The sequence below is a fragment of the Urocitellus parryii genome, chromosome 3 (assembly GCF_045843805.1).
Source record: "Urocitellus parryii isolate mUroPar1 chromosome 3, mUroPar1.hap1, whole genome shotgun sequence".
NCBI lineage: Eukaryota > Metazoa > Chordata > Mammalia > Rodentia > Sciuridae > Urocitellus > Urocitellus parryii.
Window position 1 is genome coordinate 206,406,776 of NC_135533.1, and position 24,365 is coordinate 206,431,140.

Here is a 24,365-nt window from a genome sequence, read left to right on the forward strand (position 1 = left end):
CCCCAGCCCTATTTAGGCCTTTTAATAGTATTTTTTTAGTTTTCAGTGAATAACTTTTATAATTTTTAAATTTTATTCTTTTGATGCTACTATAAAATGTAATTGTTTTCTTAATTTCATTTTTGGATTGTTCATTGAGTGTATAGAAATACAACTGATTTTTTGTGTGTTTATCTTGTATCCTACAACTTTGCTGAATTTGTTTACTGGCTCTAATAGAGTATGTTGTATTTAGGATTTCTTATCTGTGGGGTCATGTCACCTGTGAATGCAGATAGAAATATGGATATCTTTTTTATCTTTTCTTATCTGTTGCTGTAGCTAGAACTTTCATTATAACGTTGGCATCATTATATAACTTACCTTCTTTTTATTTTTTTCTTTTGAGACAGAGCACCTCTGTTTTGCTCAGGCTTGTCTCAAACTCCTGGGCTCAGGTGTTCCTCTTGCCTCAGGCTCCTGAGTAGCTGGCAATACAGGCCAATGCTTCTGTGCCCAGAGGTAACATTTCTTTTTCTTTTTTCCTTTGTGTTGGGGGATGGGTACTGAGAATTGAACCCAGGGTTGCTCTATCACTGAGCTTAATTCCCATTTTTATTTCTTTTTATTTTGAGACAGGGTAATGCTAAGTTGCTTAGGGCCTCCCTAAGTTGCTTAGGCTGGCCTCACACTTGCAATCCTCCTGCTCACCCCCCGCCCCGCCCTCGTCACTGGGATTACAGGAATGCACTATTGCAACCAGCAGCATTTCTTTCTTTTTTTTTTTTTTTTAAAGAAAGAGTGAGAGAGAGAACTTTAATATTTATTTTTCAGTATTTGGCGGACACAGCATCTTTGTCTGTATGTGGTGCTGAGGATCGAACCCGGGCCGCACGCATGCCAGGCGAGCGCATTACCGCTTGAGCCACATCCCCAACCCAGCAGCATTTCTTTTTAAAGTATATTTGCAACCTCAGTAATCTTTTTTTTGGCAGAGGGGGAAAGTTTATTTGGGGGCTCACAGTTTCATAGGTCTCAGTTCATAAGACAGTAGGCTCCATTCCTTGGGGCTCACACTGAGGCAGGACATCATGGCAGAAGAGTGTAGTGCAGGGAAGGAGCTCACAGGATGATCTCGCCATGCTTTTCTAATGTTCAAACTTCAACATGTGGGGAAGCAGGACTCCAGGACTCGTCACTGATAACTGGCAATATCATCCATAGTCTCAACAATTCCAAGTTTGCTCAAAGTTCAAATCCAAAGTCTTCTCTGAGGTTCAATGCAATCTCACATTGTGAGCGCCCTTTTCACCACTGTGATGAGAGGACTGGACCAGAACAGCAGTAAAGGAGGAAAAGTTTAGTTGGAGGCTTACAGTTTCAGAGTTCTCAATCCACAGACAGCAGGCTCCATTCCTTGTGGCCCCAGATGAGGTAGAACATCATCTGGGAGTGATGGCAGAGAGTGTAGTAAAAGGAGGCAGCACACATGATGATCATAAATCAGAGGAGTAATCTTTCTCTTGACTGAATTCTATTAAATTTATGTGGAAGACCATTTTTTTTCCTGCAAATAGTAAAATTTTAACTGAATACTTTGAATAAAGAACCTGAAGTGCTGCAGGTATAGCTCAATGATAGACTGCATGATTAGCATGAATGAAGCCTTAGGTACAATCCCCAGCACCAAATAAATAAAATATATAATTATCTCTATGGGTACCAAGTTTATGAGTCACAGGTCAATAAGTTGGGTGTTTTAGTGCCTGCAGGGCCTAGACATTGTGGATGCAAGTATCACTGTGTATGCATGTCTTTGCTCAGTAACCTGCCAATAGCTACCCACTCAAGTCTAATCCTGAACCTACTCTATGGGAAATACCTATGGATTTTAGCTTTTCAGATGCCTGCAAGGATTTAGGAACAACTAAGGAGGGATGAGATATGGAGTTCAGAATGCATGGAAAACTTTCCTTATTTGTTGCCAAGAAATCATCTCTAAAAGAAGTGCTAAATAGTGTCCTCTTCAAAGATAACCCTCATGAGACAGGCATGGTGGCACATGCCTGTAATCCTACTGACTTGGGAGGCTGAGGCAGAAGACTGAGTCAGGAGGATGCCAAGTTCAAGGCCAGTCTGAGTTGCCGCAGCCTGGCTGGGAACAATTCACTAGCCACTTATCAAAACAGAAATGAACTTTATTTTTAGAACACACGAAGCACCAAAGGAGCTCTTCAGGAATTCCCTCAGAGCCCAACTGCCACCACTGGCTTCCCATAAGCCTCTCAACCTCCCAACTCCTCCTGCTCTTGAGGCCGATTGGCTGGGTCACATGGGCAGAGCCAAAAAAAGTCCCCCAATGAGCAGCTCCATGGTCTGAAAGGGCTGGGAAACAGCCCAATGAGCATCACCGCAGAGGAGCCAATCAGCTGGCAGCTGGAAGTTTGCTGGGGCCACTGTGAGCCAATCATCAGCTGGCAGCTGGAAGTTTGCTGGGGCCCCTTTGGCTGTGGCTCTCAACACTGAGTAACTTAGGGAGATTCTGTCTCAGAAAACGAAAAGGGCAGTGGTAGAGTGCACCTGGAGATTCTTACCCGGATGGTGGCACACGCCTGTAATACTAGTGGCTTGGGAGGCTGAGGCAGGAAGATTGAGAATTCAAAGCCAGCCTTAGCAATTTAGAGAGCCCTGAACAACTCAGTGAGGCCCTGTATTTAAATAAAATACCAAAAAAAAAAAAAAAGGGGACTGGGGATGTGGCTCAGTGGTTAAGCACCCCTGGGTTCAACACCCGATCCCTTAAAAAAATCAATAAAAAGATCCTCATGGGTCAATGACTAACTTCAAGGTTACAGAATGTGTGCATGTAAGAATTCTCTACTGCATTAGTGCCCAAAACGAGACATGTTTTCTCCTTAAAGAGACTTCAGTTCCTAATTTCTCCCCCATTGAAGGACAATGAGAATGAAAGTACTGATTATTTCAATAACAGTTCAGTCTTCCTAAGTGTTCAAAATAACCCTTCGTCTAGCTCAAGAATGACAAAAAATAAGCTGAGTGGGGTGGCACATACCTATAATTCCAGTGACTCAGGAGGCTGAGGCAGAATGATCCCAAGTTCAAAGCCAGCCTCAGAAACTTAGCAAGGCCCTAAGCAATTTTGTGAGACCCTGTCTCAAAATAGAAAATGGGCTGAAAAATGCAGCCCTGGGTTTAATCCACAGCACCAAGAAAGAAAAAAAGGAGACAAAAACAGAGGAAACTAAGGGGAGAAGGGAGAAGGAAGAATTTGCCTGCTGTTATTTATCAATCTCACTAATGTTGAAATATGTCTTTACTAAGAAAAGGTGATATTTGGTCCCTGGATGTATGTTGTTAGTTTTCCATTGCCATCTAGCAATTTATTCAAAAAGTTAGTAGTTTAAGACAACACATATTTATTATTTCTCAGTACCTATGGATGAGGAATCAAAGTGAGCTTAACTGGGCCCTTAACTTGCAATCAAAGGTTGGTCAAGGATGGGTTTCATTTAAAGATTCAGTTGTGTTGGACAGGGTGGTACACTATAATTCCAGCTATTTAGGAGACTGAGGCAGGAGGATCCAAGTTTGAGCCCGGCATGGGCATCTTAGGAAGACCCTGTCTCAAAATAAAATTAAAAAGATCCAGGGTTGTAGTTCAGTGGTACAGTGTTTGCCTGGCATTAAATGAGGCTTTGAATTTGATCCACAATAGGAAGGGAGGGAGAGAGAAAGGAAGGAAGGAAAAGGCTTATTATGGAACAGTCTTTTTCCAGAGTTGGTTGGCAGAAGTAAGCTCCTGCAGCTGAAGACTTCAGCTTCTTGTTGGCTTTTGGCTAGAAACCATCCCCGGTTCCTTGGCACATGGGTCTCTCGTGCATGGCAGTTTGCTTTGTCAGAAAGTGTAAGCTGCCTAGCATGCCTGGTGGTGCATACCTGTAATCCCAGTGACTCAGAAGGCCGAGGCAGGAGGATTGCTAGTTTGAGGCCACCCTCAGCAATTTAGCAAGATCTTCAGCAATTTAGACCCTGTCTCAAAAAGTAAGAAGGCCTGGACATATGATATAGCTCCGTGGTAAATTCCCCGTGGGTTCAATCCCCAGGATCCCTTCCCCACAAAATATGAAAGCTGAGTTAGATGTATGTCAAGGATTTAGTCACTTAGTGGGGAAATTTACTCTCTTTTACTCACTTTTTGCCATACTCTTATTTTTTAGAAGCAAGTCACATACAAGGGAAAGAGATTATACAAGGGCCTGACACTTGGAGCAGGGATCACTGGGAACCCTTTGAAATTTACCTACCACACAATGTTTGTATAAATCTAGATTGATCAGTTCATTTTTCTGGAAAGATAAAAGGGACAAGAAAAGACTTAAGCTTTCCCTCCTGTTATGTACTTAAGCTAAGGGGGGGGGGATGCTATTCCTACAAATTTTTAGAATAGTCCTTCCCATGGGTTTCCTGTTAAAATACATTATCAGGTATCCTTCTCCAAAATAGGCTGGCTTCATCAACAGTGAAAATCTGCCAAGACATGGAACCCTTCCCTAGCCGGACACAGTGGCACACACTTGTAATCCCAGTTGACTCAGGAAACTGAGACAGGAGAATCCCAAGTTCCAGCCTGCCTTGGCAAATTAGTAAATAAGATACACTAAAAAATTAAAAGGACTGGGGTATAGCTCTGTGGCCGAGTGTCCCTGGGTTCAAAATTCTTAGTACTGCAAAACAAAACAAAACAAACAAACTTTCCTCTTTCCTGCTCAGCAAATACCAAAGAATTACTTCAACACCCAAAGCAGTCTTACTTAACCCACTGCCACACATTCTGGCCTTGAACTTAAGGGATCACCAGAAGCTCAAAACCAAAATTTTGTTTATTTATTTATTGTGCTAGTGATGGAACCCACAGCCTTGCTCATGCTAGGCAAATGCTCGGTCACTGAGCTAAAACCCCAGCCTTGTGCCCAAAATTTTAGTAGTACCTTGCTTAGTCTTTAAACTTTCAATTGCCAGCTTTCACCATGAGCCTTAACTGAGGTCTCTTTCAAATCTGTTTGTTTCCTGGCCACACATTCAGAAGTTTGTGCATTTCAACTTCATCATTAACTTTTTTTTCCATTTATTTTTTAGTTGTAGGTGGACATAATACCTTTATTTTATTTTTATGTGATGCTAAGGATTGAACCCAGTGCTTCACGCATTTGAGGCAAGCGCTCTACCTCAGAGCTACAACCCTAGCCCATCATTAATTTTTCTATTCACTTCACTTGCAATTTTCCTCATAGATTGATTCATGCTTCTCTCTCTCTCTCTCCCCTCCTCAAAATTTTGAGCCAGACATGGTAGTACACACCTGTAATCCCAGCAACTGGGGAGGCTGAGGCAGGAGGATTGCAAGTTTGAGGCTGGTTTCTATAACTCATTGAGACACTCAGAAACTTAGCAAGACACTGTTTCAAAATAAAAATTAATAATAATAATAAGGGATGGGGATATAATTTAGTGGTAGAGAACCCTGAGTTCAATCCCCATTAACCCCTTTCCAAAACAATAAAGATTGAAAATAACTGAAATATCACACAAGGACATATGCATAAACCATAGGTGTAGTATATGACTACAAACCTAATGCATACGCAGAAAACGATAATTTTGAGTCACACAAGATGAAAAAGTTGTAGAGATTTATTGTACAACATTGTGCTTATAATTAACAATACTGCACTATACACTTAAAAATCTGTCCATAGTGGGCTGGGGTTGTGGCTCAATGATAAAGCATGTGCTTAGAGTGTATGAATCCTCAGTACCCTCCCCCCAAAAAATTGGTTATAAGGATAGACTTCACATTATGTGTTTTTTTCCTAATGTGTGTGCATTGTAGGAGCAGGACACAGCAGGGAACAAGTCAGCAGGGCTATGCTAAGTCTTTGATTTGGGTTTTTTTGTTTGTTTGCTTTTGGTACTGAGGATTGAACCCAGGGTTGCTTAACCACTGAGCAATATCCCCAGCCCATTTTATCTTTTATTTTGAGACAGGTTTTGCTAAGTTGCTGAGGCTGGCTTTGATCCTCCTGCCTCAGCCTCCTGAGCCCCTGGGATCATAGGTGTGTGTCACCACGCCCAGCTGAGTCTTTAATTTGGAAAACAAATTCATAAAAGAGAGGAGAAATAGAACATTGCTAAATCTCAGAAAACCAACATCTCCTCCCTGCCCATCCTTTCCTGATCATTCCCTCAGCTAACCAGGGATAATTACTTGTTTGTTTTTATAGTTTATTCAGCCTGTCTGTTTTTGACACCTACACAATTATTAAGCCATCATATATGCACATGTGCCCATTTCTTTGGCTTCCCCTTATGTTCATAAAAATCACTCATGTTGCCATATGTGCCTGTGGTGTATTCAGTTGCATTACATTACTGTTTATTTATGCTACCATAAATGGACATTTGGGTTAACTTTTGTGTGAACTCTTAGGAACAGCACCATTCCAACCCCCCCCTTTTTTTTGGTACTAGGGATTGAACTCAGGGGCACTTGACCACCGAGCCACATCCCCAGCCCTATTTTGTATTTTATTTAGAGACAGGGTCTCACTGAGTTGCTTAGTGCCTCACCATTGCTGAGGCTGGCTTGGAACTTGCCATCCTCCTGTCTTAGCCTCCGGGTCCACTGGGATTACAGGAGTGTGCCACCGTGCCCGGCCCAAACCTTTTTTAAACTTCCTAAAGTGTGTCAGCAAGTTTCTGTGAAATAGAAATACTGGGTCATATGGTTCAATGAAGCTTCAGTTTCATCAGATAAAGTCAAAGTGTTAGATTTTAGTCAAACATAGCATGTATGAGGCCCTGGGTTCAATCCTCAGTACCACAAAAACAAACAAACAACAATAAAAAAACAAAGACTGTGAACCAAATATCCACTGTCATTCCTTGTTTGACCTTCAGACTTCTTCTTCCTAAAAATTAAAAAAAAAAAAAAAAAAAGAATACACACACACACACATGCATATATATAAATATTGAGACAGGGTGTCACTGAATTGTTGAGTCTGGCCTTGAACTTGTGATAATCCTTCAAGCCTCCCAAATCACTGGGATTACAGGTGTGTGCCACTGTGTCCAGCCTATTTTATATTTTTATTGTGGTGCTGGGGATTGAACCCAGGGGCATTTTACCACTAAGCTACATTCCCTGCTCTATTTTATATTTTACTTTGAGACTGGTCTCAAACTTGTGCTTCTCCTGCCTCAGGCTCCTAAGTACCTGAAATTACAGACATGTATCACTGCATCTGGTCTAATGACTTTTAGCTTATGTACAACCTCTGCATTTTCTTTATATTTTGAAACTTTGAAAAATTTATTTGTCAGGCATAGTGGCTCATGCCTGTAAATCTTAGATTTGGGAGGCTGAAGCAAGAGTATCACGAGTTCAAGGCTGGCTTCAGCAACATAGTAAGGTCCTAAGTTAGCAAGATCCTGTCTCAAAACAAAAAATAAAAAGGGCTGTGGATGGGGGAATGTGGCTCAGTGGTTATGCACCATTGGGTTAAATCCCCTGTACTAAAAAAAGAAAGAAAAAGAAAATTTAAACGTACTAAGTAAAAACACAGCAAAATACAGATTAATAATAAAATAGCAGAGACTAAAATGATCCTTAGGACCAATATGTGCCTGTTTGTGCAAGTACAATAGTAATGCTTTATGCTGAAGCATACTTTTTTAAAAAGACAAAATACTTTTATTTATTTATTTTTATGCAGTGCTGAGGATTGAACCCAGTGCCTCACATGTGCCAGGCAAGCACTCTACTGCTGAGCCCCAGCCCCTGCCCAAATTTTATATAAACTTAAAATGACTAAAAAAGGTCTACTGCTGGGTCTCATGGTACATCCCTATAATCCTAACTACTCAGGGAGCTAAGGAGGAAGGATCACCAGTTCAAGGCTAGCTTGGACAACTTATCAAGACTGTATCTCAAAATTAAAAATTAAAGGGCTTGGGACTGGGGATGTGGCTCAAGCGGTAGCTCGCTTGCCTGGCATGCGTGTGGCCCGGGTTCGATCCTCAGCACCACATACAAACAAAGATGTTGTGTCTGCTGAAAACTAAAAAATGGATATTAAAAAATTCTCTCCCCCCTTCTCTCTCTCTCTCTTAAAAAAAAAAAATTAAAGGGCTGGGGTTTTGCTCAGTGGCACAGCATTTGCCTAGCACATGTGAGGCCCTGGATTTGAGCTTTACCATTACATATAAATAAACAAATGAACTAAAGGCATTCTGTCTGTATACAACTACAATTTTTTTTAATTAAAAATGAAAAGGGCTGAGAATATAGCTAAGTGTCCTTGTAAGGCCCTGGGTTTAATTCGAGTACCACCATAAAAAAGAAAGAAAAAAAAATCCACAAATTAAAATTGCAGAGTATTTTCCATATGATAATAAAGAAATATCTACTTGAAAGAACTTACTATTTACTTGTTTCCTTCCTTCCTTCCTGTACTGGGGATTGAACTCAGGGACACTCTACTGAGCCATATCCCCAGTATTTTTAATTTTTATTTTGCAACAGATCTCACTAAACTGCCTATGTTGACCTCAAATTTTGTGCCAACACACCTGGCTTGTTGTAGTTCTTTTTTTTCTTTTTAGGTACCACAGATTGAACTCAGGGGCACTCGAGCACTGAGCCTCATCCCCAACCCTATTTTGTATTTTATTTAGAGACAGGGTCTCACTGAGTTGCTTAGCACCTCATCGTTGCTGAGGCTGGCTTTGAATTTGTGATCCTCCCTCCTTAGCCTTCTAAGATGCTGGGATTGCAGGTATGTGCCAAGGCACCCAGCTTGTTATATTTCTCTTTTTGTTTTTTCTTTTTGGTACCAGGGATTGAACCTGGGGTGCTTAACCAGTGAGCCATATCCCCAGCTAAGCCTTTTTTATATTTTAAGAGACAGGGTCTTGCTGAGTTGCTAAGTGCCTCGCTAACCTGCTGAGAGCTGGCTTTCAACTCATGATTCTCCTGCCTCAGCCTCTGGAGTTGCTGGGATTACAGGCATGGACACCATGCCCAGTTCTTGTTTTATTTCTTTATATAATAACTGGCTAATGTATCTTCTATTTTCCTCTAAGTATTCATAAAAAATGACAGATTTTACTATGGGACTTTCAATCTGGCAGTTCCCAATTACTTCCAAATATATCTTTTGTCTATAACAATAATAAATTAAATAGATAATGCAAGACAACGAAGGGAAAGGGCAACCTAAAATGGATACATTCCTGTTTCTTTAACAACAAACTAGTTGTTATTTCATATTTACATAACCATATGTACATTCCTATGTGTTTTTCTTCTGATCATCTTCCACAAATTGCTGAGTGGGCAAAATCAGGAGCCAGAAGATATTCACAAATTTCAATACTCTGCAACACAAATTAGAAGGAAGCTTTGAGGAATCAGTTACAATTAACACCTTTAGTTTGTGCAATTAATTATTTATCTCATGCTTTGTTAAAATGAAGAGTAAGTTTAGCACAGTGGGTACATGCCTATAATTCCAGCTACTTGAAAGGCTGAGGCAGGATTCTGAGGCCAGCCTGGGCAATTTAGAAGACCTGTCTCAAAATAAAAATTGCTTCTTGGCCTTTTGGCTAAGATCAAGTGTAATATGTGATCAAAATAAAATAAAAAAGGCTGGGGATTAGTGGTACAGAATCTGCCGAGCATTTGAGAGGCCCTGGGTTTCATCTTCATTACCACACACACACACACACAATAAATAAATAAATAAAAGGTGAAATTTAGTTTTTAGTTTGCTTCTTAGAACTCATCATTAACTTATGATTGCCCTTGGTTAATCATGAACAAATAACACAGTAGAAAGTTATATATGTGTGTGTGTGTGTGTGTATAATTTTTTTAAAAAATTGTTGGTAATGAGGACACATCCAACTCTTTTTTTATTTTTTATTTTAAGACAGAATCTTGGGCTGGGGATGTGGTCCCGTGGTAGCACGTTCGCCTGGCATGCCTGCGGCCCAGGTTCGATCCTCAGCACCAAGTACAAAGATGTTGTGTCCGCCGAAAACTAAAAAGTAAATATTAAAAGATTCTCTCTCTCACTCTCTCTTTAAAAAAAAAAAAAAAAAATCTACAAATTAAAAAAAAAAAAAAAGACAGGATCTTGGTAAATCGCCCAGGCTGGCCTCAACCGTGCATTCTCCTGTCTTAGTTTATTCAGGCATTAGGATGTGACAGCATGCCCAGCAAAAAGCAATTCATTTTAATGTTATCCAGTCATATCAATGTATTCTGTTTTTTTTTTTTAAAGAGTGAGAGAGGGAGAGAGAGAGAGAACTTTAATATTTATTTTTTAGTTATCGGCGGACACAACATCTTTGTTTTGTATGTGGTGCTGGGGATCGAACCCGGGCCGCACGCATGCCAGGCGAGCGCGCTACCGCTTGAGCCACATCCCCAGCCCATATATCAATGTATTCTAAAATAACAAGTCACGAGGAAAATCTTTACTACCTAGAATTTTTTTACTTTATTTTAAAAAACTTTTGACCTGGGAATTGAACCCAGTGGTGCTTTACTGAGCCACACCCCCTTCCCTTTACTTAGTGTTTGAGACAGGATCCCACTAATTTGCTTAGGTTCTAGCTAAACTGCTGAGGCTGGCCTTTCCATCCTCCTGCTGCAGCCTCCCCAGTTGCTGGGGTTATAAATAAATTGCTGGGATAAACGGGATGCGCCACCTCAGTGGCCTGCTAGAATTTTTCGAGTGGAGTTAAGTTTGCTTTCTTTTCTTTCCTTCTTCTCCCCGCTCTCTCTCTTTTGGTGGTGCTGGGGGGTGTGCTTGCTGGGCGAGCGTTTTACTATGAAGCTACAACCCCATCTATTTTTTAAAAGATGGGACTAAAAATGACGAGAGTGAAGATAAAGGCAAATGCGGGAGAGGCGGTGGTTGTTTCCAGGTTTGAGAAATTTATTAAGTTGCAAAAGACCTAAACCTAGCCTCCCTTTACAGATCCCAAAAGCCTTTCTGTGCTTTGGGTCGATGTTTTCTTTGTAAGCCCCAGAAGGCGTCTGTGATTGTCCAGGGGTCACACATCTAGACTAAGCCCATACTGGAAGGAGTTGACTTATGGGTTGAATCTTAAGGATGAGAGTGCCCTGGGCTCGGAGACCAGCGCTTTTCGATCTTCAGATCCTAGCTAAGAAAGGTGCCGTCTCCGCCTGGTGACAGCCTTGTCTTACCTCCTTTCCTTCACTTCACCTCAACCCCAGCGCCCCCACCGTAGCTCTCGCCTTCATCCCGGCACCACCGTCTCCGGCTCAGCTTTCACTCAGGCGGCCTCCCTCAGACAGGAGTCTCTTCCCGGTCCCTTCCATCTGTCCTCGGGATCTCCGCGTCGTCCTCCCTCTCTCTGAGGGTCTATCATCAATATCCTCCGTAAAATTTTGGAGGCCTGTCTCAATCTTCAGATCTTTTCTTTCAGGCGCAGCCTCCAGTCGTGGGTCTCCCTCAGCTCCCTCCCTCGGTCTGCGGGGCTCCCTCTCTAGTCTGCAAGGTCTGTGGGGCCCTTTTCTCAGTCTGCGGGGACCCCTCTCTCTGTCTGAGGGATCGCCCTCATTAGATCTTCTGGGTCCCTTCCAGCAGCCGGAGAGATTACCTCAAATCCTGCGCGTCGGATCCCTGCACTCTCTCCACCTCCGGAGTTACCTCTGCGCAGCTTGCTCGCTCCCGCGCCGGGACAGAGCGCGCACGCAGGGCGGCGGCGACAGCACGTGATCGCGCGCGCAACGTGCGCGGTGACGTCAGTGCGCTGGCGGCGGCGGCGGCGGCGGCGGCGGCAGGGCTGTTTGTTCTGCTCTCCGCAGCCGAGGAGCCGAAGCAGTAGCAGTGGCGGCAGCGGCGGCGGCGGCGGCAGCTGCCGGCGGTGCCTGCGGGCGAGCTGGGCCTGTGAGTGCAGCGGAGCGGCGGGCGCGGCGGGCGGGCCCCGGCGCCGCGCAGGCAGCCCAGGAGAGAGGGGGCGGCGGCAGCGGACGGCCGGCGGGGACGGCGTGCGGCCTAGAGTCTCAGGTAAGGACCGGTGCCCTTCGGGGCGACGGGCGCGCAGGGCGGGCAGCGGGGGTCCGCGGCGCGTCCCGCGTAACCTGCATTGCGTAATGGGGCCGGTGCGCCACCACCTACGCCATCGGCGCGGCGCGGGGGCGGGGAGGCTGGGGCTACGCGGGCTTGGGCCTGTGGGCCTCCCGCGCCGCTCTCGCCGGGTCAGGTCCGCTGCACCCGTGGCTTCGGGGTGGTCGGGTGGCTTGCCGGCGTCCCACCTTTGGCGCTGTGGCCCCAGACTCAGTTCGACCGGAGGGGCAGGCTTGCAGGCGAGGGGCGCGGGCGCCGCGGCGGGGCGGGCGGGCGGCCGGGGGCGGGCGGGGGGCGGGCCGAGGCGCCCGGCACTTCCTGCCGCCGCCATTTTGTCAAGTGAGGAGGAGGAGGAGGAGGAAGCGGCCGCCGCGGAGCCCGCGGCGCGCCGGGCCGGGGTAAGTCCGGCCCCGGCGTGGTGGCCGCGGGCGCCTCTGTACCAGGCTGAGACACTCCGGAGCCTCAGGGCCTTGGCGCTCACGTGGGCTTTGTACGGCGCGCTCTTCCGGCACCTGGGTTCTTCTGCCCGGGCTGGGGCAGCTCGCCCCCGCCCCGTATTCTTACCTTATGAGACGTCACCCTTGGCTCTGTCGAGAACCAGGCAGGTTTCCTCTGGAGGGAGGGGGCTGCCATCTCACGCCCGTCCGAAGACAACCCCCAGGGCATGGGAGAGGTGACTTGGGCGAGCCAGGCTCTCCTGACCCACCCATCCCCAGCTTGGCAGCCCCTCGCTGGGCGCTTTGTTTTGTTGGGTCGGTCTAACTGGCGTCCTTGCCATGGCCTCCTATTTGAGGTGTTGTATGTGTGTGTGCTGGTTTGGGGTGGGAATATGGGGGAGTTGTGATTCAGCGAAAAAAAATGATCCACCCTACACGCGCGCACACACGGAAATAGCACAACTTCGTTCTCCTGTGATGCCCCCAAAGCTCGGCCTTGGATGAAGATGGGAAATCCCACTTTGGGTGTAGTGGACGGTGTAAATACTTATGTTCAGGCCCATGGATGAGTCATGTGCTTCTGCTGAGTGGCTGACCTCCCTTTTACTGAAGAAAACGCTTTGTTTTTGAATTGTTGTTTTAATCTGCTTGCTTATTGTTTATGTTTTATGCAACCTGGTGAGGTTTATCGTCTTGGTTCTTGGGTTCATTTTTGTGTTTATATGTTGTTACAAGTGACGTCTTGTACTCTGTGCCTTGTAAGAATCGGAAATGTTTTTTGAGAGGGCTCTTCTAAGTCCTTAGTTACCAAAAAATCAAGCTGCAGTGTATCTCTAATCCAGTGACTTTTTGGTGCTGGAATTATGTTTGGGAGATTTTTATGAGTGGAGCTGTTAAGTTTCCAAAATTGTTAGCCCTGGGAATTTGTAGATCTTGGAAGTTGTAAAGAAAGTTATATTCAAAAGAATTTATGAATGTGTTTCCAATTTCAAGGCAGTCTTGTATGCCACAGTCTGTTTTATGACTTGGACAATAATTTAATGAACATTCCTTTAGGTTTAATTTGGATAGGAGTTATCTTTTCACCAAGACATGGTAGGTAGCCAACCCCTTACCCCCCAAAAAAACTTCGGGGAAAGGTAAACCTTTAAGATAATTTCCATTGATCATATTGAGATGGAAAAGCCTAATCTGGAACTTACATTGCTGCTCTTATCCTCCATCACTCTTAACTTGGGTAGGCGTATCCAGAAGCTCAGGCTGGAGTAAAGTTGTCTATAAACCTCTTAAGATGATTTTAGATTGTTTCAACTGAAAGATTCCACCTCCTTGTAACTTGCCAGCATCTCATACATGTAGATTGCTGAAAATTAAAGGAATTTTGCATTCTGAGATATTAGAACCATGAGAGTGGTTAAGGATAGTTAGGATGTTCTGGGGCTTCTATATTCCTAGCTTGGAGAACAGCAAGGCAAAAAAAAAAAAAAAAGAAAAAGAAAAAGAAGAAAGGTTAGCTAAGAACTGCAGGCTACTTTAGTAAAATTTCCACTAAATTATTGAATTGTTTAAAGGAATTTAGACTTTGTTTCCAAAAGTTACCTTTTTGAGCCAGTTTTTGTGATCTTTGTACTAAATTGTACTTTTTTTGGAGGTGGGGGAGAATGCAATATTTTCACATTACACAATTCAGGTTATTGAATGACTTGAGATCCACAGATTCTGGAGAGATTTGAAGTTTGTTTTTTAAGCAAAAACTGTTTGATGCCTCAGCAATTTGAATCCTGGGCTATTAAATGAGCTTCCTACAACCCACTGTCATGGTCTGTCAAGATTGTATGGATGTCAGTTATTTTGATTAATCTTGTAAAGTAGACCATGTTGGTCTTAATAAAAGGAGAGAAAAGCTGGTCATTGGAAACTGCTACTAATGTTTCATAAATCTTTGTGCTTAGAAAAGACTGGACATTTACTAGGTGAATTGTAGGGGATTCCTTATTGATGCTAACATAAGACATGTTTGTAAAAACAAAGTGTCCTTAAGCTACTTTAAAAAAAAATAAATTTGGGCTGGGATTGTGGCTCAGCGGTAGAGCACTGGCCTAGCATGGGCACGACCCCTTTCGATTCTCAGCACCACATAAAAATAAAGGCATTGTGTTGTGTCCAGCTACAAAAAAGATATATATTCATTCATTCTCTCTGTGTCTGTCTCTCTCTCTCTCTCTCTCTCTCAAAAATAAATAAATAAGTTCCATGAAGGCATAGTTTTTTATTTATCATTCTTTCTGTTTGTTGTGTACTCAATGCTTAGAAGATGATCTTAAATTCTTCTTTTTTTTTTTTTTATTAAAGAGAATTTTTAATATTTATTTTTTTTTTAGTTCTCGGCGGACACAACATCTTTGTATGTGGTGCTGAGGATCGAACCCGGGCCGCACGCATGCCAGGCGAGCGTGCTACCACTTGAGCCACATCCCCAGCCCCCGATCTTAAATTCTTGAGTGAATAAGCTAAGAGATAATTGAACAAGTATTTGGCATGTCCATATTACAAAATGCAAGTTATTCCTTTAAAAATATTGTTAGTGGACATAATTGATCAATAGTGACTAATAAGGAATATGAGCTTTAAAATAACATTGAGGTCCCTAGGTATTTCTGTAGACTTAATGTCAGCAGCGTGGCATGCAGTTGCTTTTATGTACTGACTATTGTACATTTCTCATTCGGCTATTTAATTATTTGTTTGTTTTTGTCGTGGGAACAAACCCAGGGCCTCACACATCCTACCTAGGAAAGCACTCAACTATAGAGTGAAGCCCTCCATTTAGCAATTTGAAATGTGTAATGAATGAATTTGGATTGTAGTTCAACCCAGGCATGTATGGATAGAATTTCTTAATGTGAATTCCATGTTGTCACTAAAAACATGGTCACTTAAAAAAAAGCACATTCTTTTTAATATTATGATTTGTGGGTATGCAGTGAGCTCATCTATATAATAACTAGATTTTTACTGTGTGCAAGACAATGGTTTTGTATAATAACATTGTTTTGATAAGTATAGTTTTTTTTAAGTGTTCATCAACCAGTGTTTATTGGATATCAATTATATGTAATTTGAGGATCACACTGTTATTGTAAAAAAAATCCTTTCAGACATCTTTTTGTATGTGTTTTTCTTTCTTTCTTTGGGTGGGGTACTGAGTATTGAATCCAGAGGTGCTTTACCACAGAGCTACATTAGAGCTGTGTCAGTGTCGCCGTCTCCCCCCCCCCCCCCCCAGACAGGGTCTCAATTAAATTGTTGAGGGTCTGCAAAGTTGCACAGTCTGCCCTCAAACTTAAGATCTTCCTGCCTCAGCTTCTAGAGGGAGCAAATTTCGGGAAGGGATTACAGGCTTTGCCACTGAGTGCAAAAACACTGGTTTCTGTGTTTTTGATAATGACTTTGAGATAATTCTCACACGTGACAAAATTACGAGCACTTAGCATATTCACAGAGTTGTGCATCCATCATTATAATCAATTTTAGGAGAGTTCCATCTCCCCTAAAAGAAACTCTGTATCTGTGTAGCAGTCACTCCCCCTCAACCCTGGAAACCACTAATCTATAATTTTTTTTTTTTAGATTTGCTTTTTGGGGGGCTATTTTAGTAGTCTGGATTCTTTCAGAATGTTTTCAAAGGTTCGATATTTGTAGTGTGAATCAGTACTACATCCCTTTTTGATATTCCATTATATGGATGTAATACATTTTATTTCTATCAATCAGTGGTGGAATTTGGGTTGTTTCCACTTTTTGTTGTGAATGATACTGCTATAAATGTTTGTACACAAGTGTTTGTGTGACATGTATGAACTTTCTTGGAGCAGCTGTCTAGGGTTGGAATTGGCTAGGTCACATAGTAATTGTGCTGAACCTTTTTAAGGATGGATGCACAGTGACTTTTTAACTCATTCACTTTCTAGAGTTTTTTTAACAGAAGTGTCAAAAGCTTTATGGAATGCAGTGTAAACATTTAAATGAATGAGGAAATGGAAGTACAAGAAGGTCAGCATGTTGACATGTTGAACTGAGGTCTGCATGGTTTGATCCTTATTTGATTTTAACTTGTCTGTGCTTACAGAACAGTTTGAAATGCTGGCATATAAAATCAGTTTGGCCGAGCGCCATGGTGCACACCTGTAATCCCAGCAGCTCAGGAGACTGAGACAGGGGGATCATGAGTTCAAAGCCAGCCTCAGCAACGGCAAGGCACTAAGCAACTCAGTGAGATCCTGTCTCTAATAATACAAAATTGGGCTGGGAATGTGGCTCAGTGGTTGAGTGCCCTTCAGTTCAATCCTTGGTATCCCAAAAAATAAGTTAAAAAAAAAATAAAAACAGTTTGAAGGATGTACTCCAATCTTGACCAACTGCTGTTACTGTATAGATTGATTTTAATATTAAAAAAGTTTTAAGTCTAAACAGGCTGCCTACCTTTTACTAAAATCACATCCATGGGTCTGGAGATATAGCTCAGTTGTTAGAGTGCTTGCCTTGCATGCACAAGGCCCTGAGTTCAATCCCCAGTCCCCTCTCCCACCCAATACACAGACATACATCCATATGTATAAGTCATAAAATGTAGTTCATTCTGAAGAAATAGATGGTGAGTTCAGTGTCAGGGTAAGGGAAAAGAAGCAATGTATCCCATTCCTTTTTTGGCAGTGCTGGGATGGAATCCTAGGCCTCACCCATGCTAGGCAAGCACTTTGTCATGCTCCTGAGCTACATCCCCAATTGTCCCCCCCTTCCCCTCCTCTCAGTGGGGAACAGAGTCTTGCTAAATTGTCCAGGCTGACCTCTAACTTTGGATCCTCCTGCCACAGCATCCTTAATAGCTGGTATTACAGGTATGTGACTGAAGTTTTTAGCATTTCTTTCCCTACAAAATGACAGTTGTGTTAAAAAAAATGTTATATGGGATTCTGAGAAGCAAAAGTGTTTTGGGCGCTTGATCTTTGTTCTTTCTCCTCTCTTGCCCCAAGTTGGACTTTGTTTCCTCAAATCAAGCCTCTTAACCCTGGGATAACAGCCCAGTATTACTTGAATGTGCTAGGGAGGGTGACTGTAAAGGACTTGAGTAGCTTCTGGGCATCTAGTCCAGTCTTACTTTTGCTGTCCTGTCCCTAAGACTCTGAAACCACCTTTCTGGCACTGTCAAATTCAGTTTGATTCCTGGCCATGTTGCCCGCCTGCTGTACAATCTTTAGTTTCTAATTCAACCCTCCTTGAGTTTCATTTGCGCACCTTTCCTATGAGGGTAAAATGAGGAACTTAAAGGGCACACAGCACTAATCTTGGCACCAGTGCAGTGCCCTCTCAAGGTTAGCTACTTCCTGTCATTGCCCAGGGTGAAGAATAGAATTAGGTATGGATTTGGTACATTCCTGTAATCTCAGCAAAATCGGGAGACTGAGGCAGGAGGATCACAAGTTTGAGGCCAGCCTCAGCTATTCAGCAAGGCCATAAGCAGCTTAGTGAGATCCTGTCTCAAAAGATTAAAAGGGTTGTTTTTTAGTTTGTCTTAGGTATGGGCTATTCTTTGATCTTTTCTTTGACATGTGTTGGCCTGTTTGATCCAATGTAGAAAGGCTGTGGGACCTCATTCTCAACACATGTGGGACCTCATGCTCATCACCCTGGATTCAATCCCCAATACAAATAAATAAATAAATAGAAGCAGGAAGAAGATGCAAGGGATGAGAGTACAGCCATTGACAGTTAAGAATGTGTACTAGTGGATGTAAGGGTTGTTTCCAGTCATGTCAGTAGGAAGCACCAAAATCCCCCAGTGCCATGCCAAGCGTACTATGTCATCTTCTGAGAAAGTTGTGAGTGGAGAGCAGTGGGGGAGAGGATTTGAAAGGGGATTGCCTTTGTTTTATCTGATAATGAGATAAATAATGGTGATAATGGGATCAGTGAAAATGAAGCAATTGAGGGCATCCACCCTGGGATGTATGTTGCAGAGTTTGGAAAAATGATCCAGCAGAGGAAGGTGATCCACTGCATCTCCTGGCCTAAAATGCAACTTATCTACTTCATGAAAACCTAGTTATCTAAACAAAGGTATTGGACAGGGAACCAGAGGTGCTGGTGAACTGAAGTTTTTCCAGAGATAGGCACAACATCTCTCAATACCTTCCTCACCTTCCTTGGCTTTGATTTAAATTATATTGAAATGTAGGCTTGGTAAAAGTATTCTGGTCTCAGGAAGGCATGTGCCACCATGATCTCCTGAGAAGGGTTTCATATGGTGAACCAGGCAGCTAGATAGATGGGCCAGGGAAGTGGAGTTCCTGACTGGGAGACAGGGGGCCTGCTACTGGACTTTGGGTCTTTTGACCAGACCAGAAGAACCAGTTGATGCTAGTCACTATTACTAGGGCCTTCGGGATCTAGTTCCTTAAGGGATACCTTTTGTTTTTGTGAAATATAATTAGAAGTTTATATTTCTTTCAGAAGTTGGTCAGATAATCTGAGCATTAATTTAAGAGAATTTGAATAAATTTCTTATGTGTTCTGTTTCATTTGTGACATAAATTAAGACCTTTTTTTTTTTTTTTTTGTCTTAGGTATGGGCTGTTCTGTGATCTTTGACTTGTGTTGGCCTGTTTGATCCGGTGTAGAAAGGCTGTGGGACCTCATGCTGTGGCAAGCAGGGTTGGTTAGCCTTGGGTGGAACTGTGTAAGAAAGGGAGAACTGTGAAATCCCCTGCCCAGCCCCACCCCTTTGTTCTTGACCTTCAGAAAGTTACATAATCTCATAAGCCTCAGTTCTCTCTTTTGTAAAATTGGGTCAGTATTCCTCAGCATTGACAGTGGACAAAGGTGGCATCATGTGAGTAAGATTCCTTGGGGTAGAAAAGGTGGAGACCAGGAATGCTTTCTTTCCTGAAGGATTATGAGAACAGTTGTTCAGGCCTTTCCTATTTTTCAGTTGCCACACTCTGTCTTGATTTCAGCTGAAGGTTGAAATTCCTTTTTTTTTTTCCTTTTTTCCTCCTTTCTACAACTGCCCCACCCTTTGGCAGTATCAGGAGTTGAACTCAGGGGCACACTCTATCACTGGGCCACATTTCCATCCCCACTTTGTTGTTGTTGTTTTGTTTTTGTTTCTAGTTGCTGTTTTGTCAAGAGACACTATAGCACACTGTGGAGTCAGTGCCAGGGGAAAGGTGTTGGGCTTGGTATTATGCAATTTCCAGAAATTACCAATTAGTAATTCCCCTGTCCTTGTGTAGGGCTGCTGTCCCTAGTTTTCCTGCTTCAGGGAATAATACATACATGCCTGTGGGCAGATTGACCTATGAGGTTATGTTGTTTGTGTAAGAGAATAAGAAGATGGTATGTTTAATTTGGGCACTTTACACCTGAAACATTTTCCATTCGGTTTGAGGACACACATGTTGTGTTCATTATTTTGAGGGTTGAAACCAGCTAGAATGTGGAACCTTTCAGTACAGCCTGAAAGTATAGACAGCCACACTTTGACTAGGGCAGACCTTACCTGCTGTGTAGTTTTGGACTATTCACCCACCTTTTATTTTTTTAATTGTTATTTTAACTGGGGCTTGAATCGGGGTGCTCTCCAACTGAGCTACATTCCCAGTCCTTTTTTGTTTTGAAAAGAGTCTCCTTAAATTACAGAGGCTGGCTTCAAACAACTTCTCCTGCTTCAGCCTCCTGAGTTGCTAGGATTATAAGGCATGCACCATGGCATGTGGTTCCAAGTCTGTTTCTTTTATTTAAAGTGTATTGAATAGGTATGAGTTCTTAAATAGGTATGAGTTCTAGAGAACTCGGACTGGAATCTGGGTTTTAAGGAAAAGTAATTCTTTGTATCTGGGTTTTTCAAATCAGGTCAAACAGTGGATTTAGTGGGTTGCAATCACTGTTTAGGGGAAAGAGAAATGTCAGTGAATGCCACACATTTCAAGTTTTAATTCATAAAATCTTTGTTCGATCTTATGTACATGATTACTGTGGGTCATGTCAGGAATGTAAATGACATTTTTTTGTTGTTTCTGTGTGGAGATTGTGAGTAGCTTGGTTTGGTTTTTCTTTTAAGCCCTTTGTATTCCATTTTTTTAACATTCCACCTAAGAGTGGCTGTCTAATATGTTTTTTAGTAGCTGGTAAAATGCATAAGTCTTTTATTTTCTTCCTTGTGCCCACTGATTTCTTTCTTTCTTTTTTTTTTTTTGTGCCCACTGATTTCTAAAACCTTTGTTGGAGATGAGGAGGGGTTTGAGGAAGTATGTAGTGGTGAAGGTCTAGTTAGTGTTTTGAAATAAGAGGTATAGTGTTGGAATGTAGCTCAGTGGCAAAGGGTCTACCTTGCATTTGCAAAGCCCTGGGTTTGACCCCGCAGTTCCGAAAAAGACAAAAAAAATAAGTATATAAATAATATTTTGTACATGGTTGTGGTTGTTGTGTGATAAGGTACTTGTCCTTTATTTTTGGATACTGTCCTCCCACCTGTTTATTAAAATGTTCTGTTAGAAAATGGCTGTTAGGTCTCTTTCAGAAATGTTACAGCAAAAGGAAATTTACTGGCTGATGTGACCAGGGAGTTTGAAGTCAGGCTCAGACACAGCTGAATCCAAGGGTTCAGAATGATGGCTTCAGAACTTGTTCTTTCTCTGATATTCTGACTTAAGGTTAAGAATGCCCGGGGGCTGGGATTGTGGCTCTTTGGTAGAGTGCTTGCCTAGCATGCATGAGGCAACTGGGTTCGATCATTAGTACCACACAAATGTAAAATAAAGATAATGTGTTCACCTGAAACTAATATATATATATATATATATATATATATATATATATATATAAAAGAATGCCCATTCTTCCACTCTTATGGCAGAGGACTCAGGGTTGGATCTTTGCCCATCCCTGTCATGTACAGAATGGGAGTGCTGAACCATCTTGCCTCTAGTGTGGTACCTTTGACCAGTCTCTCATCCATTCACTCATCTCAAGTAGTAGTTCCAGCTGCATCTTGCTCATCATTATGAAGTATCCCAGATGGGATGCTTGTTTAGCATTCTACCCTGTACTGCAAGTAGAATGTAATCCCTAACTTGAAATTTTGAATGTCTGAACAATGGAAGCTCATTGTCCATACTTGGTCATAAACCAGGAGTCATTGAAATAGTTTTAGAATGAGTTGCTCATGAGAAGAGTAAAGTGAAGATGCTAAAGGATGTGTGTACCCCAACTAAATCTGTTGTTGGAAGAATAAATGAAAGACATGGTTTATCTTATGTCAGGCACAGATGGAGCTGCTGTGGGAGCTCTGGGAGGAGTCAAGTCTCAAGAGTTACTTGGCCAGACACAGTGATATATATACCTGTTATCCCAGTGACTCGGGGCTGAAGCAGGAGGACTGAAGTTTGAGGCCAGCGTAAGCAATTTAGTGAGACCCTGGCTCAAAATAAAAATAAAAGGGACTGGGGATGTGGCTCAGGGTAAAAAACCCAGTTCCAAAAAAAAAAAAAAAAGGTCATTTATGTTGGCCGGTGGCCTCATTTGCCTTAATAGGGTTAAGTTTGTCAAGAAATAGCCCTGAGGGGGCTGGGGATGTGGCTCAAGCGGTGGCACGGGTTCGATCCTCGGCACCACATACCAACAGAGATGTTGTGTCCGCCAAAAACTAAAAAATAAATATTGAAAAATTCTCTCTCTCTCCTCTCTCACTCTATCTTTAAAAAAAAAAAAAAGAAAGAAAGAAATAGCCCTGAGGAAGCACAAAGGTTGAAAGCTTACAACATCAAAGAATTGAAGGAAAGTCCTGAATTAGAAGCCATGTTTGCACAAATGAAATTGTAATGGAAGACATTTCACCACAATAGATTCATCATCTTCCATGCCTGCAAAAGCTACAGTTGTAAAATTTGCTATTTGCTAAGTTGTTTCTGTACTCAAGTTCTTGTAGTCTGCTGCTTGGCATTCCTCTAGTATTACAAAAGGCCTACTCAGATTTCCATAATCAAAAACAGTGTTTAGCTCTACTATAGTAATCATTTCCCTCCAGCTCTCACCGTTGGAAATATTCAGTGTTCTTTAAGGGAGTAAAAATAAGTGAAACTCCTGTGGCCAAGAATGAGACGAGTCCTACTTCTCACTAGAACATCATCAGTTCTTGAGAGGAGGTTGGAGGTCCCCTTGAGAATGTAAAGGCGGCTGTGGATTCTTTGTTCCACAAAACTTGCCCATGTGTGTGAACATTGAACCATATAGGCTATATAATAGATTTCCTGCATTTTATATTCCTAGGATAAGAAATTTATAATGGTATTAATGAAAAGACTCTTGATGGATTGTTTTTTTGTTTTTGTTTTTTGTACTGGGGATTGAACTAAGCGGCACTTTACCACTGAGCTGCAGCACTTTACCACTGAGCTATAGCCCCAGATCTTTTATTTATTTTTTTAAGTTTTGAGACAAGATCTTGCTAAACTGGTGAGAGTGGCCTCAAATTTGTGATCTTCCTGCCTTGGCCTTCCAAGTTGCTGGGATTGCAAACGCGTGCACCACTATGCCCAGCTCTTGATGGTTTTGAAGACTTTTACATGTATGCTGCTTTTGTAGACATCTACAAATTTATGACCCAAAATAGTGTGGAACATCCATTTGGGTTTGTTTTTGTAAAAATCCTAGAGGGTTTTTGTTGTTGTCATCGTCATGGTTTTTTGTTTGTTTGGTTGGTTTTGGTTTTTGTACCAGGGATTGAACCCAAGGGTGCTTAACAACTGAGCCACATCCCCAACCCTTAATTTTTTTTTTTTAATTTATTTTGAGGCAGGGTCTCACTAAGTTGCTTACAGCCTCGTTTAGTTGTTGAGGCTGGCTTCAAACCTGTGATCCTGCTGCCTCTGCCTCCTGAGCTGCTGAGATTATAGGCACGCACCACTACTCCCAGCCTACAGAGGGTTTTTACCAACTCAGCAAGTTACCTGTGTGTGAACAGTGCTGTCAACCTGTCCAGGATAGCTGTGTGTCCCTCACTTTTTCAGTTTGCACACTTTCTGAGGGATGAGCAATTTCAGAATAGGCAAATTGCAGTGTCTACAAATGAAGAAAAGTCTTTGTTCTGGGACTCTTCACTAAGCTGCTGCTGTTTCTTAAAACTGTCTCCAGGATTTTGTGTTTCTGTAGCCTTTACTGCAGAAGGTAACACTGTGGGCCCCTTACCAGCCTGATCATATATTTGGTGATATTGGATGTGGATAGACTTAGAAACTAAGATTTATGGCTGTGGTCCCTTACATAGCTTAGTGCCTGATTTTAGCTGTGGAACATTTGTTCAACTGTGTACTTGAACCTGCATGCTGAAGAAGACAGCTTGTGGGACAGTATCATTCTTAAGCATAACATGCTTATGCTTAGAAATATGGACACCAGGTCGTATGTGGAGATGCCACTCTACTCTTCTTCCCTCTATCCCTGTCTGGTGAAAGGAATAGGAAATATAATACCATAAACTGGAATAATTCATACTTCTATAATTGGGGTGGAGTTGAGTCAGAAGGTAGAAAAGATGGCACTATTGCAAACTTCACCCCTCCCCCATCTCTAAATTTTACAGATTAAATCTATGTGCCCTAATGGATATTTTCCTGCATTCACTTACCATTGATGTTAGCTTTAATTAATTCCATTTCACTACTCTGTTGAATTGCAGTTTTATTGTACAGGCATGACTTCTGTTAAG

General features: G+C 42.4%; 1 protein-coding gene and 1 long non-coding RNA gene across 2 annotated transcripts in view; one reads left to right on the plus strand and one right to left on the minus strand.

Moving 5' to 3' along the window:
- Positions 1 to 794: 794 nt before the first annotated feature.
- Positions 795 to 11,767, minus strand: LOC113183718 (uncharacterized). Its single transcript, XR_003300895.2, has 3 exons — positions 11,279 to 11,767; positions 9,350 to 9,438; positions 795 to 1,546 (listed from the first exon to the last, which is right to left on the minus strand). It is a non-coding gene; the product is annotated as an uncharacterized LOC113183718 (long non-coding RNA).
- Positions 11,768 to 11,860: 93 nt separating this feature from the next.
- Positions 11,861 to 24,365, plus strand: part of Brd4 (bromodomain containing 4) — an 85,853-nt gene continuing 73,348 nt past the window's right edge. The window contains exon 1 of the mRNA XM_026390117.2: positions 11,861 to 12,104. The gene's annotated coding sequence lies outside the window, so the exon portion shown is untranslated. The remainder of the gene's footprint in view (positions 12,105 to 24,365) is intronic.